The sequence below is a fragment of the Kogia breviceps genome, chromosome 18 (genome assembly GCF_026419965.1).
Source record: "Kogia breviceps isolate mKogBre1 chromosome 18, mKogBre1 haplotype 1, whole genome shotgun sequence".
NCBI lineage: Eukaryota > Metazoa > Chordata > Mammalia > Artiodactyla > Physeteridae > Kogia > Kogia breviceps.
Window position 1 is genome coordinate 555,045 of NC_081327.1, and position 15,251 is coordinate 570,295.

Here is a 15,251-nt window from a genome sequence, read left to right on the forward strand (position 1 = left end):
TGTCTTTTATGAGTACTGCTGTTAGACCTGAACGGTCTCCGAGGGATCCCAGCTCGCCCAAGAACCGCCAAGAGTCTAGAGTCGTTGCAACACGCAAGAGGTTTATTAGGAGCTGGTGCACCGGGGTTCCTTGGTCCTCACGCAGGAGGCCGAAGAGGAACCCGTAAAAGCGGAATCACACACATTTTATAGGTTTATTCACTTATAGGGCGGGTATATTTGGAGTTTCACAATGATTGGGTAAACGGGGCGACCTTTAAACTCATTGGCTGAGGCGACCTTTAAACTCATTGGCTTAGGCAATCTTGCCCCCGCCGTACTTGTTTGTTCGCGGTTAGGGCATGTCTCAGACATGTCCTGTTTTCCAGGCCTTTTTCTCGGAACGGTTTCTGCCCAGAGGGACATTCCAGTATCTTATCTACACCTGCCAGCCAGAAAGCCCAAAAAGTTTTTGGGTATCAATAGGGAAGTAGGGGTGTGAGTATAGTTGAGGCCCTACATTCCCCCCTTTTCTTTTTGCAATTAATTTCAATCATGGAATTTCAGCTTCTTTTTGTAGGCTTTGGTATTGTTGTCTTAACATTAACACCTGTACCGTACTGACACGCTGTCTGATAAAGACTATCAAGCGATTTAAAATGCATGGTCCAAAAGTTAAGAGCAACAACAAATAATGAGGGGTCCTAACAAGGTGGAAATTAAAGTAGTAAGCCAGGGAGATTTATCAAACCATGATTGGAACCATCCTTTTTGATTTTCCCTTTCTGTTGCCTTTTGTCCAGGTGCTCCCTAAGCCTGTCCATAGTTTTGGTGATAGCCCCAGAATGATCAATATAAAAACAGCACTCTTCTTTTAGTGTGGCACATAGTCCACCCTCCTTAAGGAACAGCAGGTCTAGTCCCCTCCTGTTCTGCATTACCATTTCTGAGAGCGAGGTGAGTGATTCTTTTAACTGAGTTATGGAACTCTCTAACGCCTGGAGGTCGATATCTACAGCCTGTCTTAAGTTAACATAGTAGTGAGGTTGTTGGATGAGGGCTGTTGCACCTGTTTCTACTCCAGCTGCCATTCCTAGTCCTAGGAGTACAGCCAGGGTGAGGGTTACGGGCTCTCTCTTAAATCTCCTTTTGCCTTCATATTCGTCTAGAAAGGATGAATCTGAATGATAGATGAGTCTGGGGACCAGCTGGACTAACACACAAAAGTCGGTTGAAGCATTGAGGACCTCTAGAGAAATGTAAGGGGTCAGTCCTGTGCTACATGCCCACCATCCATCCTGAGGAGGGAGGAGATATCCTGAGCCCTGTGGGAGGCTTGAATTGGTACAGAGATGTCGATGGGATGGCGGGGGGGGGGGGGGGGTGTTCCTACACATGTACCATTTCCTGATACTGAAGACAGGGTCAATTTACTATTTCCTTCTTGTTTCCATCGACATTGATCTGGAGAGTTGGCATTACTAAAATTAGAACTATATCCTATAGCATCATAATAAGGGGGAGGAGCAGCATAGCAAAGCCAACATGATTTGGTAGCCTCTGGATTTGTGGCATTTAGGACCCCGAAAGCCGCCTGAACCAACGAGAGCATTCGGTCCCGGGGGGTTTTGGGTTCGATTGTTATTTTCCTTGGTCCAGAAGTCTGGTTTCTTATCCCTGGTAGCATTGTGGGTGGGGCCAAGGGTAGCAGAGAGTGCCCAATCTCAGGATTGGGGCCCACAGGAACGGGAGTAGGGGTTTTGATCTTTAACTTGATGGTCATTAGCAACCCATCATCATATGAAAAAATATCAGGTGTGCAAAACCTGATACCCCATGAATGGCCATTTGCCCAATTTTTGTTTTTTTTCCCAGGTTCACTAAAAGAAATTTTAAGGGGATGGCACCAGTTTGAACATTCGGGCACGTTGGCCCAGTGGCTATTTTTCTGATGGGTGTAGTTGGTCATTACCTTGATAAAGTCTCAGATAGAAGTGGGCTTCCAGTAGGTGTCCCCTGTGGTTTCATATCCCCAGCTTTTGCAATAGAAATGTTCTTTCCCCCCGCATTGATAATTCAGGGATTGGTGACGATGGAACCTGGGGCATATATAAAAGGAGAGGGCCCTGAGCATGTTTCTCTGACTCTGCCCCCCATATTAATTTTGGGTGTCCCCCCCCGAGCGGGGAAGGTTGAGTCGGGACAGTTTGTTGATTGTAATATCCTTCTAGATCCCAGCCGGGGGTTCCCAGGGCCAATTTACAAATATCGGGAAAGAGGTCTGGCCACCAGGTCCAAGGGGCAGCGGTATGGCTAACAGACCATATTATATCTCCAGTTTGGGAAATTACCTGCCAGGTTAAGCACTGGGGCAGGTGAGGACTAAAGTTATTCACAGCCAGTAGGGGTAACAAAGTCAGAGTTATGAGTCTGATGATCGCAGGAGCTTGAGGTTGAGCGGGTTGCTGGTCTTTTGGGCCCGCCATTCCGATGATGATGCAGACGCTGGCACAGCTTTTACGTGTGAGGCGTGAATCCAAGCAGCGATGCCGTCTACCTTTATAGCCGTGGGGGTGGTGAGCAGGACGATGTATGGTCCTTTCCATTGAGGCTCTAGTGTCTGGGTTCGGTGCCGACGGACGTACACGGAATCTCCGACTTGGAAGGGATGAGCCTCTGCTGGTGTTCCCAGTCGGTAAGCCTCTGCCAGCTGGGATTACACCTCCTTTTGGACCAACTGGAGTCCCAACAGCCTAGCATATAAGTCAGTGTTATTCTGGCAGTCAGGACTTATTTTTTCCCCTAGCGTGAGAAGGGGAGGTGGGGCCCCGTATAGTATTTTAAATGGAGTGAGATGATAGCGGGAGGGGGTATTTCTAGCCCGGAACAGGGCTAAGGGAAGGAGCACCGTCCAATCTGTACCACCAGTCTCTGTGGACAATTTAGTTAGGGTCTCTTTTAGAGTTCTATTCATTCTTTCTACCTGTCCTGAACTCTGGGGTCTATAGGCACAATGTAATTTTCAATCAGCCCCCAGGTATTTGGCCACACCCTGACTTACCTGGGCGACGAAGGCGGGACCATTATCGGACCCTATTACCTTTGGTGCCCCGAACCGGGGGGAAATTTCTTCTAAGATCTTGGCTACCACAGTAGCTGTCTCCTTTTTCGCTGGGAAAGCTTCTATCCATCCTGAGAAGGTATCTATGAAAACTAGGAGATACCTGTTACCATACCTTCCAGGGCGTATTTCAGTGAAGTCGACCTCCCAATAGGCTCCTGGGCAGTCTCCTCTGAGCCTTTTCCCGCTCTCAAGTTTTCCTTTTTGGGAGTTTACCTGTTGGCATGGAATGCACTCCCGTGCAATCTGTTCAGGTAATTTGGTTAGTCCAGGGGTATCATAACCTGTCTTGTGTAGTAGGGATACCATCTTTTTGGTTCCCAAGTGTGTCCATCTGTGAATCTGTTGTAGCATGGATTTTGCTTGTTGAGGAGACAATGTTTCTTTGGTTATGGCTGGGGTGGTTATTCCCCTGTCATTTGGTTCCCCAGGACTCTTGTCCGATAGTTCTAGTATGATTTGCCCTAGCGCCACTTCTCGTGCTACCCTATCTGCCATGTTGTTGCCCCTTGTCACCAGGGTATTGTCCTTCTGGTGCCCGGGGCAATGAATGATGCTGACTTTAGTGGGGAGCATGAGGGCAGCTAGCAGGGCCACTATTTCTTCTTTGTTTTTAATTTCTTTGCCCGCCGAGGTTAGCAACCCTCTTTGTTGGTAGATGGCCCCATGGACGTGGGCGGTAGCAAATGTGTACCTACTGTCCGTATAGATGTTTACCTTTTTGTTTTCTGCTAGTTCCAATGCCCTGGTCATGGCAATTAGTTCAGCCCGCTGGGCCGATGTCCCTTGCGGTAATGCGGCTGCCCAAATGACCTCTTTTCCATCTACCACAGCTGCTCCCGCCCGACGCTTACCTTCTTCTAGGAAACTGCTTCCATTGGTAAACCAGGTAATGTTGGCATCAGGGAGAGGCTGATCCATCAAGTCTGGCCTGCTACCGTGTGCTGCAGCCAGTACTTCCTGACAATCATGGATGACGGTGGTGCCTTCCAGGTCGGGGTCAGGCAGCAAGGTGGCCGGGTTAAGTCCTGTGGCTGATGTAAACTTAATACGGTCTGAATTTAACAGCAGGGCTTGGTAATGAGTCATTCTGGCATTTGTTAGCCACCTGTCGGGTGGCTGACGAATCACACTTTCTAATGCATGGGGGGCTGTTATCGTTAAGTTCTGTCCCAAAGTCAATTTGTCAGCATCTCTGACCAAAGCGGCCACGGCGGCGATTATTTTTAAGCAGGCGGGCCATCCTGCTGCCACAGGATCCAATTTCTTTGATAGGTACGCAACCGGGCGATTCCAGGGGCCCAGTTTCTGAGTTAGTACTCCCTTTGCGATACCTTTATTCTCGGCCACGTACAGATGGAAAGGCTTAGTTACATCTGGTAGCCCCAAAGCCGGGGCTGATAGTAGGGCTCGTTTAATTTGGTCAAAAGGCCGTTGTTCTTTATCACCCCAAGCGAAAGGGATGCCGTTCTTGGTCAGGGGATACAAAGGGGCTGCTAATTCAGCAAACCCTGGAATCCATAGCCTACAGAATCCGGCCGTCCCCCAAAATTCCCTAACCTGTTTGGGACTCTTGGGGGCCGGTATCTGGGCAACGGTGTCTTTCCTGCTTTCCGAGAGCCATCTCTGTCCTCCTTTTAACAAGTACCCCAGGTAACTGACCTGTCGTTGACATATTTGTGCTTTCTTTGATGAAGCCCGATATCCCAATGTCTCAAGTTCTGTTAACAGTCTCTCAGTTCCCCTGATGCAGTCTTCTTGGGTCTCAGCAGCTAAAAGAATGTCATCAACATATTGAAGTAGAGTTACCTGAGGATTGGATTCTCTATAAGATGCCAAATCCTGGTGGAGAGCCTCGTCGAAAATGGTGGGGGAGTTCTTGAATCCTTGTGGCAGGCAAGTCCAGGTCAGCTGGCCTGACATCCCAGAAGCTGGATCCTTCCACTCGAATGCAAAGTAGGGCTGGCTGAGAGAGGAGAGTCTCAGGCAGAAGAAAGCATCTTTAAGATCCAAAACAGTGTACCAAGTGTGCTGAGGCGGAAGAGTACTTAAGAGATTGTAGGGGTTGGGCACTGTGGGGTGGAGGTCCGCTACCCGCTTATTCACCTCACGTAGGTCTTGTACCGGCCAGTAATCATTAGTTCCTGGCTTTTTAACTGGTAAAAGAGGGGTATTCCATGCAGATTGGCACCTTACCAGGATCCCTAATTCCAGCAACCTTTGTATGTGAGGACGAATGCCATCCCGGGCTTCTTTGCTCATAGGGTACTGGCGGACTGTCACCGGGGTGGCGGTTGCTTTGAGTTCTACCACCACGGGGGGGCGATATTTTGCCATTCCCATACCGGCAGTTTCTGCCCAAGCCTGTGGAAACCTGGTCACCCAATCCTGCATATCAACTTGTGGAGGCGAGGGCACTTCATATAACCTATGTTCATCTTCCAGCTTCATAGTCAAAATTTGGAGTAATCTCCCTTGGTTGTCAGTTATGGTGGGCCCTTCTGGTTGAAAGTGGATTTGGGCCCCCACCTTAGAGAGTAAGTCCCTGCCTAGCAGAGGGTATGGGCACTCAGGTATGACCAAGAATGAGTGGGTTACTTGTCTTACCCCAAGGTCTACTGTCCTTCGTGTGGTCCATGAGTACTGCTTATTTCCTGTAGCCCCCTGGACTTATGACCTTTTAGTTGAGAGGGGGCCTTTTGGGTGGAGGAGGACTGAGTGCTGAGCTCCAGTGTCTACCAAGAACTGGACGGGTTCTCCCTCCACTTTAAGAGTTACCCTGGGTTCGGGGAGAGGGTCCGAGCCCTGACTTCCCTAATCTTCCTCTTCCAGGGTTAAAATTTTGTCTCTGGTTGGTTTTCCCCCGTTCTTCCTTTTCGGGCATTCTCTTACCCAGTGACCTTTTTCTTTACAGTAAGCACATTGATCCTTGTCTAATGGTCGCCTTTTATCCATTGTCCGCCCTTCCTGTCTATTCCTGTCTATAATATTTCCTCCTCTGACTACAGTGGCCAGTATCTTACTCAAATTTCTCTCTTGCCGCTTGTCCCGCCTTAATTCATGGGCCTCTTGCTCCTTCTGCTTTCTTTCTTCCCTTTCCTCTTCTGTTTCCCTCTTATTATATACTTTATCTGCCTCTTTTACTAAGTCCTGAAGTGAGTAACCTTGTAGGCCATCCAGCCTTTGTAACTTCTTTCTAATGTCAGGGGCCGCCTGGTCAATAAAGGCCATTGCTATGGTGGCCTTATGTTCCTCAGAAGTTGGATCATAAGGGGTGAACCGTCTAAAAACCTCCATTAAGCGTTCTAGGAACACGGTTGGCGACTCCTGGGGCTCCTGAGTTACCTCTCTTACCTTGGCCAAATTCGTGGGGCGCCTGGCCGCTCCATGGAGACCCGCCACCAGAGCCTGGCGATACATCTTCAGGTGCTCCTTACCTTCTGGGGTATTGAAGTCCCAATTCGGCCTGACGAGTGGAAAACCAGCATCAATCTCGTTAGGCAACTGGGTAGGTTGCCCATTGGCGCCTAACACATTCTTTCTAGCCTCCAAGAGAACCCGTTGCCTTTCCTCAGTTGTGAGGAGAGTCTGGAGGAGCTGTTGACAATCGTCCCAGGTGGGTTGGTGGGAGAAGACAAGAGACTCTATTAAAGCAGTGAGAGCCTGTGGATTTTCAGAGAAAGTAGGGTTATGCATCTTCCAGTTATAAAGATCTGCAGAGAAAAAGGGCCAGTATTGGAGGGGCCTATTCCCGTGGTTATCGGGGGGGCCATATTCTCTAAGGGGTAGAGCGGTAGAATCCGGGGAAATAGCCCTCCGGCTTCTGGTGCCCGCCGAGGGACCCCCCCCCCACCCCCCGTCACAACAGGTGGCCCTATTGGTGCAGAGGGTTGTGGAGCTGAGGGATCGGGAGGCGGTATGGGGTCTAGGGCTGGAGGGTAAGGTGGTGGTGGGGGATCGAGGAGAAGCAGATCGGACTGCAAGTCTGGATATATCGCCTTTGGTGGGTCCGGGACTGCAGATGACTTCTCGGCGTCTGGCGCTTTTTTCAGGGCCAGTACTTCCGACCGTGCTGGTGCGCATGCAGACATGCCTGTTGAGGGAACAAAGGGCCGGACCCACGGAGGCGGGGAGAGAACCAGATCTTCCCAGGCCAGGATATATGGTATCTGGTCTGGGTGTCCGTGGGGTCCTGTGTTAAAGACCCTAGACTTGACTAGCCTGACCTGATCTAACAGAAAGGATCCCTCGGGTGGCCACCCTGTCTGAAATGTAGGCCACTCAGAGGTACACAGCGTTTGCCATCTCCCTTTCCTTACTTCTACCGAAAGGTTGTGGGCCCTAGCCCTAACTTCGGTCCAGTGACTTAGGGTGAGAGAGAGAGAGGAGTCGTCATAGTTTGTCCCATTATCGTCCATCAGGAGAAAGAGCACAGGAGAACAATAAAATTTCAGAAGACACACATTAATATTGCCGCCGCGAGCTCGTTTTAAAACTGAAACCAACTCAGATTCAGATGGCAGTTTGTATATCCTGCCAGGACTGGGTGAAAGGGAGACAAAATTTGTCTCTCCTTCCAGATGGACCACCAGGGCGTCCCCCAGGGTCCGTGGACACCAGCTATTGGCACGTCTGCCTAGCCAGGAGTCCAATACAGATTTCATAGCGAGCCGGTTCGCACAGCTTCTTTCTGATGGCGGCTTACAGAGGACAGAAGACAAACAGACAAACAATTAGGCCTACCTGATACCTCCGACTCCCGATGTTCTTGTGACCCGGGGGCGAGTGGGGATCCCGGACGAGCCCCCAAATGTTAGACCTGAACGGTCTCCGAGGGATCCCAGCTCGCCCAAGAACCGCCAAGAGTCGAGAGTCGTTGCAACACGCAAGAGGTTTATTAGGAGCCGGTGCACCGGGGTTCCTTGGTCCTCATGCAGGAGGTCGAAGAGGAACCCGTAAAAGCGGAATCACACACATTTTATAGGTTTACTCACTTATAGGGCGGGTATATTTGGAGTTTCACAATGATTGGGTAAACGGGGCGACCTTTAAACTCATTGGCTGAGGCGACCTTTAAACTCATTGGCTTAGGCAATCTTGCCCCCGCCGTACTTGTTTGTTCGCGGTTAGGGCATGTCTCAGACATGTCCTGTTTTCCAGGCCTTTTTCTCGGAACGGTTTCTGCCCAGAGGGACATTCCAGTATCTTATCTACACCTGCCAGCCAGAAAGCCCAAAAAGTTTTTGGGTATCGATAGGGAAGTAGGGGTGTGAGTATAGTTGAGGCCCTACACTGCTACTCCAGCTTTCTTGTGATTTCCGTTTGCATGGAATATTTTTCCATCCTCTCACTTTGTCTGTATGTATCCCTAGGTCTGAAGTGGGTTTCTTATAGACAGCATATATAAGGGTCTTATTTTTGTATACATTCAGCTAGTCTGTGTCTTTTGGTTGGAGCATTTAAATCCATTTATATTCAAGGTAATTACTGATATGTATGTTCCTATTACCATTTTCTTAATTGATTTGAGTTTGTTTTTGTGGGTCTTTTTCTTCTCTTGTATTTCCCGCTTAGAGAAGTTCCCTTAGCATTTGTTGTGAAGCTGGTTTGGTGATGTTGAATTCTCATGGCTTTTGCTTGTCTGTAAAGCTTTTGATTTCTCCATGGAGTCTGAATGAGATGCTTGCTGGGTAGAGTAATCTTAGTTACAGGTTTTTCCCTTTCATCATTTAAAATATGTCCTGCCACTCCCTTTTGGCTTGCAGAGTTTCTGCTGGAAGATTAGCTATTAACCTTATGGGGATTCCCTTGCATGTTATTTGTTGCTTTTCCCTTGCTGCTTTTAATATTTTTTCTTTGTATGGACTTGAATGACTATTTTCTTTTCCACGTTAGGGAAGTTATCAACTATAATCTCTTCAGGTACTTCCTCAGACCCTTTCTTTTTCTCTTCCTCTTCTGGGACCACTATAATTCGAATGTTGGTGAGTTTAATGTTGTCCCAGTGGTCTCTGAGACTGTCCTCAATCTTTTCATTCTTTTTTCTTTATTCTGCTCTGAGGCAGTTATTTCCACTATCTTATCTTCCAGGTCACTTATCCGTTCTTCTGCCTCAGTTATACTACTATTGATTCATTCTAGAGTATTTAAAATTTCAGTTATTGTGTTATCTTCACTGTTTGTTTGCTCTTTAGTTCTTCTAGATCCTTGTTAAATGTTTCTTGTATTTTCTCCATTCTGTTTCTGAGATTTTGGATCATCTTTACTGTCAGTACTCTGAATTCTTTTTCAGGTAGGCTGCCTATTCTGTCTTCATTTATTTGGTATTGTAGGTTTTTACCTTGCTCTTTCGTCTGCCACATTTTTTTTTGTTTTTGTTTTTTGATGGGTGGGGCTGTATTCCTGTCTTACTGGTTGTTTGGCCTGAGGCGTCCAGCACTGGAGTTTGCAGGCAGTTGGATAGAGCCGGGTCTTGGTGCCAAGATAAGGACCTCCAGGAGGCCTCACTCTGATTAATATTCCCTGGGGTCTGAGGTTCTCTGTTAGTCCAGTGGTTTGGAGTTGGAGCTCCCACCACAGGAGCTTGGGTCTGACTTCTGGCCTGGGAACAAAAATCCTGTAAGCCACGTGGTGAAGCAAAAAAAACAAAAATACAATCACAAAAAATTAAAAGCAAAATAAAATTAGATAAAAATATATTGCGAAAAATAATAATATAATTGAAACAACAATAAGGTAAAACAAAACCACAACAGAAAAAAAGCCCAAAGCAGCAGAATAACAAAGTATAAAAAATAAGATTAGAAAAAATATATATAAAGGGATCGTCAGTGAATCAACAAGGTAAAACAGAACCCCAATCTAAAAGGAAAAAAATAAAACAAAACACCTTGGCTACGGGGTTGGGGGGGCAGTGTGGAGTGTGGGCAGAGGTGGAGCTCAGGCAGGGGCAGGGTTTAGGGTGGCGCAGGACCTAGGTGGGTGGGTGGGGTGACATTTGAGTGTGAGGCGGAGCCTAGGCACAGGACCCAGGCAGCCAGAAAAGGCCTTGGGGGCAGAGTCAAGGCAGGGCGACATTCAAGCGTGGGGTGGGGCCTCTGCTTAGGACCTGCTGGTAAGTGGAGAGGCAGCATATCTGAAGGGCTGCCTATGGAGTGTGGACTTCTGGAGTTTGGAGGTAAGGCCCTCAGTGAGGGTGTGTGGGTGGGGTTTAGGCCCAGTGTGTTGGAGGGGGTCTCGGAGTATAGAGGTAGGCCCCTGGGGGTATAGGGGTGGGGCTTGGGTCTGTGGGCAGTAGGGAGGCTCCAAGGGCAGAGGATTAGGCCTGGGAGCCCAACAGGCTCCCTGGTGCCTAAGTGGACAGGGAAATCACTGCCTGTGTTCCCTTCCATTCCTCTGCAACCCCCATATCCCCCCCATTCCTCCTGGACCCCAACCGTGGGTGTAGGAACTCCTCCCCTCCCCCAACCACCCCTCAGGGGTGCCAGTTCTGTAGGTCCAGCATTTACTTTTGCTCCCCCTTCCCTCCCTCCCAATCCCTTAGGACCTGCGTGGCTGGAGGGGGCCTCCGTGAGTACAGGATCAGGACCAAGAACTCAGCAGGCTCCCAGGGGCCCAAGAGGGCAGGGGAAACCTGGCCATGCTTCCTTTTTAAAAAAAATTTATTTATTTACTTACTTTTGGCCGTGTTGGGTCTTCGTTTCTGTGCGAGGGCTTTCTCTAGTTGCAGCGAGCAGGGGCCACTCTTCATCGCAGTGCGCGGGCCTCTCACTGTTGCGGCCTCTCGTTGTGGAGCAGAAGCTCCAGACACACAGGCTCAGTAGTGTGGCTCACGGGCCTAGGTGCTCCGCAGCATGTGGGACCTTCTGAGACCAAGGCTCGAACCCATGTCCCCTGCATTGGCAGGCAGATTCTCAACCACTCCACCACCAGGGAAGCCCCATGCTCCCTTTTGATCCTCTGCCCTCCCAATGGTCCCCTAATTTCCCCCATTGGGCATAGGATACTTTCTCTCCCAGCCACCCCTCAAGGTTGCCAGTACATTCCCACCTCCTCTTCTCCTTACCCCTCACTCCCCTGCCATGCCCCACATCCTACCCGGTCACTGGGGGTTCCTCCCATCCTTTTATGTGTCCGAGGTCCCCCACCGGTGCCTGGTAGGTGCCCTAGTTGTGCAGAGATGCGAATTCTGCATCAACCTAGTCTGAAATCTTGACTCCTCTCCCAAGTCATATTTTTGTCTGCACTTCTTTATTATCTCTAGATCATCTCAGGCCCAGTGTCTGTTCAGATCTTTACCCATTGTGAATATAGCTGTTTGGTTTCTCATTCTTTTCACAAACTGAGTAAACTTTTTTTATCTGATATATGTTTGGGAAATATATATTTCTCAGTGTGTGGCTTCTCTTTTTGCTTAGGGAGGAGGGTAATTCACAGAGAATAACACATGTATCAGGTGTTACTGCTGTTTGTTTCCTCTTGTATGAGGGCTTTTTTTTTTCCAAATCCTGCTTCATGAGCTATGTGACCAGACCCATGGCTGCCCTCATACTGTCTACACCTTAAAGGAATCAAGAGATCTTCAATACATGTGTGCCTCAGCAAAGGGGAGCGGGGTGTACATCTCAGTGAAGGGGAACAGAAAAGGACACACCAAAATATGGAATTTCAGTGACCCCACAGCTCTAACACAATTATTTTAAAAAACCTGAAAATTTGAAGGCTCACACCTCCCACTTTCAAATGTTCTGAACACAACCCCAGGAAATGAAACATGGTGAAACTGACATGAGGATATATACTGAGATGAATAGAACTGAAAGGAAATCCAAGAAGTAAACACATCAGTCTGTGAGAAAGAGTCAAGAGACCCCAGGAAGAAGACTCATGTCTCTGGTGTGTTAGCCAAAGACAAAGCTACCAGGGACCTAAAGCAGTGAAAAGACAGTCACGCTAACAACAACAACAAAAAACCCCTAGAATATGGAACATCATGACCCTAAAAGAGGACACCAGACTCCTTCCCCACACAAGACTCCTCCTCCATTTTTCCTCTGTTGGGGCCTCTGAGACAGACCTCCCTGCCCCCAGTATCCCCCCACCCCATTTCCTCACCTTTCCCTACCAGGCCAGCACCTCCCAGCAGGTCCAGAGGACACCTAGCTATCCTCCATGTGGATTGCAGCTCTGCATTTTCCCGAAGCCAAAGCCCTGGCCTGTCCTGGAGAGACCTAACGCTTGTCAGCTCTGCACAGGGCCAAGCCCCGGGCACAAGAGGCAGGTACCACATTGGTGAGAGAGGCTGGTTTGTCTCCCTCCTCTGGCCAACTGGGAAAATGCAGGCAACACCCACTCCCACTTCAGTGAGGGCTGAGTTTTCTGCAGGCAGTCCCGCTCAATGCACTACACTCTGCAAATTCCAAGGGATGGAGGCCAATATCCCAGGACTTCTGGAACCCTAATTATAGGACAATTAGGAACCACACGCCACGAAACGAATGTAGGCACAGACTTTACGACTCACACTAAAAGTCACTACAAATTGTCTGCAGGCAAATTGAAAATATGCAAAACCATAAAAAATTATAGAGGATCCCAGAGAAGAATATCAACATGGCCATGGGTCTCGTCACATCCATCATGAGCTGTGATTTTCAACACACATCATGAAGAGCCCTCACACAAAAGGAAACAAAAAGTAACAACAATTACTTTATTAAATGAAAGTTTTTCCATGCTGAAATGTCTTCTGGCTTTCGGCATAAGGTAAGCCACAAACTGGAAGAAAAAACATATTTGCCAAACACAGATCGGATAAAGAATTTTTCCTCAGAGTAGACAAAGAACTAGAAAACACAGCTCCATTCAAGATAAGTCAAGATCTGAAGAGACACCAGGCCTATAAAGATATACAGATAATACATAAGTGGATAGAAATATGATCCAGATCGGACCTTATGAGGAATGCAAAATTACAACCACAAGACAGCACTACACACCTCTGAGTCCTGCTAACCTCTTCCCAAAATGACGATACCCATCACTGCAGGATGGGGGACAACAGCAACTCTCCTTTCTTGCTGATGAAACCCATACAACAGCCCACAGAGACACCATTGGGTACCATTTGCCAAAGCCAAGATAGTCTAACACCTGCACACCACCAGGCAGGTCTCCCAGCATCACACTATTGATTTGAAAACCTGTAACAAAACCAAAACAAAAACAATGTTTTGCACAGAAGCTCCACTCATACTGTCTACACCTTAAAGGAATCAAGAGGTCTTCAATACATGCGTGCCTCAGCAAAGGGGAGCAGAACAGAACACCCCGAAATATGGAATGTCAATGGACCCCACAGCTTAACATAATTATTTAAAAAAGAAAAACCTCAGGCTTCCCTGGTGGCGCAGTGGTTGAGAGTCCGCCTGCCAATGCAGGAGACATGGGTTCGTGCCCCGGTCCGGGAAGATCCCACATGCCACAGAGCGGCTGGGCCCGTGAGCCATGGCTGCTGAGCCTGCGTGTCTGGAGCCTGTGCTCTGCAACGGGAGAGGCCACAACAGTGAGAGGCCCGTGTACCACACACACACACACAAAAAAAATCTCAAGATAGAAGGCTCAGACCTCTCACTTTTCAAATGTTCTGAACAGAACCCCAAGAAATGAAACATGGTGAAACTGGCATAAGTATGTATATTGAGATGAATGGAATTCAAAGGATCTCCCAGAAATAAACCCATCAGTCTGTAAAGAATAGTCGAGAGACCCCGTCAAGAACACACACATCTCTGGTATGTTAGCTGAAGACAAGAGCTGCCAGGGACCTAGAGCAGTGAAAGGACAGTCACCCTAACAACAACAACAAAAAACCTAGAATATGGGACATAATGACCCTAACAGAGGACACCAGACTCCTTCCCCACCCCACACAAGACTAAAAGTCACAATATTCCTCCCCATTTTTCCTCTGCTGGGGCCTCTGAGACAGACCTCCCTGCCCCCCGGTAACCCCAACCAGCAGCCTGTCAGGAAACATCCCCTCACCCTGCCATTTCCTCACCTTTCCCTACCAGGCCAGACGTCCCAGCAGGTCTAGAGGAAACCTAGCTACCCTCCATGTGGATGCAGCTCTGCATTTTCCCAAAGCCAAAGCCCTGGCCTGTCCTGGAGAGACCTAACGCCTGTGAGCTGTGCTCAAGGCCAAGCCTGTGGGCAGAAGAGGAAGATCCCGCACTGGTGAGAGAGGCTGGTTTGTCTCCCTCCACTGGCCAACTGGGAAAATGCAGGGGGCACCCACTCCCACTACAGTGGAGGCTGAATTTTTTGCAGGAAGTCTCGCTCAATGCACCACACTCTCGAAGTTCCCAGGGATGGAGGCCAATATCCCAGGACTACTGGAACCCTAATCATAGGACAGTTAGGAACCACATGCCACAAAATGAATGTAGGCACAGACTTTATGACTCACACTAAAAGTCACTCCAAATTGTCTGCAGGCAAATTGAAAATATATGAAACCATAAAAAATTACAGAGGATCACAGAGAAGAATATCGACATGGCCATGGGTCTCGTCACGTCCATCACGAGCTGTGATTTTCAACACACATTATGAAGAGCCCTCACACAAGAGGAAACAAAAAGTAACAACAGTTACTTTTTTAAATGAAAATTTCTCCATGCTGAAATACCTTATGCCAAAAGCCAAAAAACAAGCCACAAACTGGAAGAAAAAACATATTTGCCAAACACAGATCAGATAAAGAATTTTTCCTCAGAGTAGACAAAGAACTTGAAAACAAAAGCTCCATTCAAGGTAAGTCAAGATCTGAAGAGACACTTGGCCTACAAAAATATACAGATAATACATAAGTGGACAGAAATATCCAGATTGTATTTATGAGGAATGCAAAATTATAACCACAAGACAGCATTACATACCTCTCAGTCCTGCTAACCTCCCGAAATGACGATACCCATCACTGGAGGATGAGGAACAACAGCAACTCTCCTTTCTTGCTGATGAAATGCAGATAATGGCCCTTGGAGACACCATTGGGCACCATGGGCCAAAGCCAAAATAGGCCAACACGGGCTTCCCTGGTGGCGCAGTGGTTGAGAGTCCGCCTGCCGATGCAGGAGACGCGGGT

At 48.3% G+C, this 15,251-nt stretch overlaps 2 long non-coding RNA genes across 3 annotated transcripts; both read right to left on the reverse strand.

Annotated features, from left to right (window-relative positions):
• Positions 1-81: 81 nt before the first annotated feature.
• Positions 82-6,572, reverse strand: LOC136793088 (uncharacterized). 2 transcript variants are annotated; one of them, XR_010837878.1, is made up of 2 exons: positions 6,538-6,572; positions 82-5,066 (listed from the first exon to the last, which is right to left on the reverse strand). It is a non-coding gene; the product is annotated as an uncharacterized lncRNA (long non-coding RNA). The 2 variants fall into 2 exon arrangements; XR_010837879.1 differs by lacking the exon at positions 6,538-6,572 and adding an exon at positions 6,455-6,536.
• Positions 6,573-15,192, reverse strand: LOC136793087 (uncharacterized). The gene is made up of 3 exons (XR_010837877.1): positions 15,043-15,192; positions 10,778-10,993; positions 6,573-9,716 (listed from the first exon to the last, which is right to left on the reverse strand). It is a non-coding gene; the product is annotated as an uncharacterized lncRNA (long non-coding RNA).
• Between the last annotated feature and the right edge of the window lie 59 nt (positions 15,193-15,251).